Below are 5,593 nucleotides of genomic sequence, written 5' to 3'. Positions count from 1 at the left end.
GGTACATTTTCTTATAAAAAATATACAATAAAATAATCAACTCCATTTAAAATAGTTCAACATAACAACGGCAAAGGAACACATGAATAAAACACATAACACAAATAAATAACCAATATTATGTACCAAAAAAATAAATTAAATAACCAACATTAACTCTTGCCATAAGCATAATAAGAGCTAAAAGTTCAAAAGCAAAAGATATAAAAATCCAAAAAAATCATCACTATGGTCCAACCATCATCATAAACGCGGATTGAACAAACATAAAATTAGGTGTATAGGCAAAGAGAAGAAAAGAGCACACATGAAATAAATGGTGTATTGTCAACAAAAAAAAAAGAAAAGAAATGTTGTACTTAAAGTGTCCAAAAAAAAAAATGGTTTATTCGTAAAAAAAATAATTGTGTACTTACAATTAATTGCTAGAGTTAATATATTCTATTTAAAGTATGTTTTGATAATCTTGATTTTCAAGTGCAACAAAGGAATAAGTCTCACCTTAACAATTATTATCAATCCATCTTAGCCATTAATTGGAATTAAAATCAAAGGTCAAGATTTGGAGTAAGTTATAAAACTTACTCTTGGAGTCAATATAACCCTCCTCTATATATATATATATATATATATATGGGGGCTGCTAATTTAGACCCAGTTGGGTCTAAATTAGCAAGGTGCACCTTTTGAGTTGGACAAAAATACCCTTTCTTTTTATAAAAAAAAAAAAAAACATATTGGCGCTGATCCAGTGTCGCGCGCCTACCGCAGGACCACCGTTACAGACCGTTGATTTCCATCAGACGGCCAAGAGATGATCTCATCATGGCTGTCGGATCAATCAGACAGTCTAGATCATCCAGCTCCATGATAAGCCAGCGCGTGCACCACACTAGATCTGCGCCTGGAGAGAGAAAATTTTATTTTAAAAAAAGCAGGACACGTGTCAACTGCTGGGTGGTTGGCGTGTTTTTTTTTCATTTAATACTTTAAACTCAATTATTTCGTTGTAAATTAATTTTTTATTTTTATACCAAAATTCATAATTTTTTTTGTCTACAAATAGAGACTTGGTTCGTTTGATTTGGACACAAAAAAAAAAACTCAATTTTTCACTACCTTTAATTATCTTTATATAATACTGTGAAACCATTTAGCTGGTAGAATGGTTTCACAGTATAACTCTGTGAAACCATTTTACTGGTAGAATGGTTTCAGTGAGTAATTTCTTAATTGTTTGCTTCTGAAACCATTCTGAAACCATTTAGCTGGTACAATGGTTTCAGAGCGTTGTACTTTGAAACCATTTCATTGATAGAATGGTTTCAGGGGAGTTGATTCTTAATTGTTTGCTTCTGAAACCATTTTACTGCTAGAATGGTTTCACAGTATAACTCTCTGAAACCATTCTTCCAGCTAAATGGTTTCATAGTAATATATAAACATAATTTTTCACTTCCTTAATCTCGTTATTTATATGTTCTATTGCATTTTAAATTATGTGTATCGTACTAAGTACGTTACTTGTGTGTTGTAATTTAACACGCACCACTCAATCAACTCACTGAAACCATTATACCAGCAAAATGGTTTCAGAATATAACTCTCTGAAACCATTCTACCGGCTAAATGGTTTCATAAGCAAATAACTAAGAATCAACTCAATGAAACCATTCTACCAGTAAAATGGTTTCAAAGTACAACTCTCTGAAACCATAGTACCAGCTAAATGGTTTCAGAAGCAAACAATAGTTTTTAATTACCGTTTTATCTCATTTAATTAACGAAAAATAGTTTCAGGTCTCCAAAAATTTCATAAAATATACCAAAAGTTCCAGAATATTATCTAATATTTTATTAGAAACAAATAAAAAAACAATTGGTTTCAGAGTATAAATCTATGAAATTATTATTATTATTTGTTAAATGGTTTTAAATAATCAGCGGAATTTGTGAAAATAATTTCATGACTTGAACTAGGGAGAGTGAGGTACACAAGAGGGTTCTAAATAATTCATAGTACTTTACATAAAATTTTGGAAATTTTTTATGGAATTATAATATTTTTAATTACCTTTTTAATCATTTGAATAACTAAAAATAGTTTCAGGTCTCCAAAAATTTCATACAATATACCAAAATTTCCAGAATATTATTTACTATTTTATTATGAAAAAATAAAAAAATATAGAGCCTCCCTGAGGCCGCACGCACCCCCACGCGCCTCCGGTGAGAGTGGGCGTGGGCGACGCGCACTGTTCATCGTCCCCCCCACCCGTTTTATGCAGAAACGGGTCGCGCGACCCGGTTTTTGACCCGGTTCGATCTCCCTCAATACTCAACGAAACTCGACGTTCCTTATATGGATTTTGATCGTTTTTCAATTTACAAAGGTTTCCGGTATTAGTTTTTGAAATCGGCGTTCGATTCGCACGTAAAATGAGGTCGAAATTTGGAAGAAATTTAAAAAATGTAATAGTTGTTGTTGCATGGGGGGCGCGCTAATTTATGATGCAAATTACATACATGCCCCAGTTGCTCTATTGTTTCAAAAAAAAAAAAAGGGTATTTTTGTCTAACTCAAAAGGTGCACCTTGCTAACTTAGACCTAACTAGGGTCTAAGTTAGAAAACCCCTATATATATATATATATATATATATATATATATATATATATATATATATATATATATATATATATATATATATATATATATATATATATATATATATATATATAAATGATTATGTTTAATATTAGTATATGTATAAAAAATAAAAATAGGTTGTTTAGAAATATGAGATTTTTTATTGATTTATATCATAATTTTGTTAATATTTTAATGTAATAGATCTCTTATTGTTCTGGACTGGGCCAAGAGCTGGCCCAATCCCTTCTGCCCGACATTTGGGGCACAGCCCAATAAGGGGAGACTTCCCCGACACGTCAGCCAATGACGTGCCATGCTCGACATAATGGGTAAGCAGCACGTTAAACACGTGCTCGTCTATCCATGCATGTTGATCCACCTCACCGTAGCTTAACAGCTAAGCAGCACGTTTAGCACGTGCTCCTTTATCCAGGCACATCTGTCATCGAGCCTATCCCTTACACGCGAATAGCGGAACGGCTCCAACCAAGATAGAGGCAAATAACGGCCTTCCCCTACGATACAGGGACTATCTTGGCAGTTGAGTCTATTGGGCCGGTTATCCCGGCCCAAAAGACCAACCTTTGGCCCAGCGCTGGGGGCACTATATAAGCTCTCCTAGACAGGAGAGCCAGGTATTCAAAACCATTCTACACTTTCTTTCTCTCTCTTCTTTGTATCTCTTGTCCTCTTTGCTGACTTAGGCATCGGAGCACCTGCAGGTACAAACCCCCCCTTCGGTGTGGAAGCTTGCTCAACGGACCAGCCTCAACCTTTCTGATCATCAGGTTAGATCAGTGGCGCCGTCTGTGGGGACCTGAGTTCCTCCCCTTCTTTAATCTTTCCTAAAGAAACAAAGATCAAAACCGATTCCATTCTTCAACAACTTTCACCATGGCTAGTTCATCACAGCAACTCAACACCGATACCGGCGACGAGAACGTGCTCAACGTTCCACCCTCACCGCCGCCGCAGCATAACACCGTTCTATCACCGGTGCGCGACGATACCACCGTGACACGCGGTCCAGAAACCGACCCCCGCGACGGACGGGAAACCTCACTTTCCTCCGATGAAGAGGACGTCGAGGCCCTAACCGATCGTCGGATGGGCAAACGCCCACAGTTCAAGCAAGAAACTCCGGCAAACAACGCTAGACAACCCGCCGTCTTGGCCAACTCCGAGATCGCAGCCTTGATCGCTGCCCTCAAACAAACGACAGAGGCTATGCAGGCTCAAGGTCGTCGACTCGACGAGCAGAACGAAAGAATCGCCGCGCTGGAAAGAGGCCAGCACCGCAGAAAGACTAACTCTCCCTCGCGGAGACACCAGGCTGATCCTTCCCCTCCCCGTCCGGCGGCCGTCAAACATCGACGCCCCGACCTAGAGAGGGTCGAAGTGACTCCTCGGAAAAAAGATCGTACTCCTCCTCATCGCGAGGGTAGGTACCCTCCGGGCAAGAAAGGGAAGCACGAAGCTCCGCGCCGCCATTCACCTCAAGGGTTGGCGATGATGGCCAAGCATGGCGCATCGGGCAGCTACCGTCCTCGCAAATCTCGCAGTCCAACGCCCATGCCCGGCGACTATTCTCCCCGGTCTTCCGAGGACCATTCTCCCAACGGGAGTGACGAGGGTGATCCCCGATGCCCCCTGTCCGCAGACATTCTGAGGAAGCGTGTTCCAAAGGGCTTCGAGAGACCTCCTACGCTCCCCGCGTATGATGGTTTAACCGACCCCGACGATCACATAGCTAATGTCAACGCTAACCTGGATTTCAGGAATATTAGCGGAGCCATTAGATGCAGACTATTCCCGACCACACTGAGGAAGGGAGCAATGGCATGGTACCAAAGCCTGCCCCCTCAATCTATCCACTCGTGGAAGGACCTTACAGAACAGTTCTGCAGACACTTTACTGCTTCCCGCAAGCATCCAAAAACTGTGCACGCCTTGGAGGCCATATACCAAGCCGAGGAAGAAACTCTCCGCAATTTCGTCGAGAGGTTCAATAAAGAGGCCGTGCAGGTCGAGACGACCGACGACATGAAGAAGTACTTGCTGCAGAGAGGCCTTCGCCCGGGCAGCGATTTTGCCAAGGCTGGTGGCATAGAAAAACCACCCACCTGGGACGACCTTCTCCTGAAAGCTCAAAAGTATATTGAGTACGAGGAAGTCCAGGCAACTGATGTCGCCCGCCTTGCCCGACCGGGGAGCAGCCACCCTGCCCGCGAGTCCTCCCATAGGAACGATGACAGGGGTGGCGACAGGGGAAGCGATAGAGGCGGCGACAGGGGTGGCGAGAGGGGCAGAGACAGAAGGAGGGGCGAAAGACGAGAGCCCCGTGGCCCTCCAAGCGCATTCAGCACCTACACTCCCCTCGTCAAATCTCGGGGAGAAATATTTGCTGAAGTTCACATCTCCGAGTTTAACAGAGCAGGTGTGAAACAACCAAAGCCAACCCCTCTGAAGCCCGGCCAAGACAAGAATAGGTATTGCAGATACCACAAGAGTTATGGTCACAGGACCGACGACTGCATCCAGCTGAAGGATGCTATTGAAATAATGATAAGGAGCGGACACCTGAGAGAGTTCGTCAAAAGAAACAACGACCCTCGACCAGAGGCCGCGGAGACACGCGCAGTCGAGGAGGTACCTCCCCAACCAGCCGGGCAGAATAACGCCAAGCAGATAGCTATGAGCGTGTCCCGGCCAGAAGATTTTGCTATCCCCAGCGGTTTTGGGGACACCTATACTGGTCCCACGCTTAGCACGTGGGAGTATTTCACAGACTCATTCGTCATATCCGGCGGTCATATGGACAAACACACCGTCGGATCAATAAAAAGAAAATTCGAGGATCTCATCAACACGTCCTCAAATATGAACGCAACGCTTGACAAGGCGATGGGGCGATCAATGCCTTTAGCCTTCTATCGAGAAGA

This window comes from Trifolium pratense, linkage group LG3, assembly GCF_020283565.1.
Source record: "Trifolium pratense cultivar HEN17-A07 linkage group LG3, ARS_RC_1.1, whole genome shotgun sequence".
NCBI lineage: Eukaryota > Viridiplantae > Streptophyta > Magnoliopsida > Fabales > Fabaceae > Trifolium > Trifolium pratense.
This window is presented reverse-complemented; position numbering follows the sequence as displayed.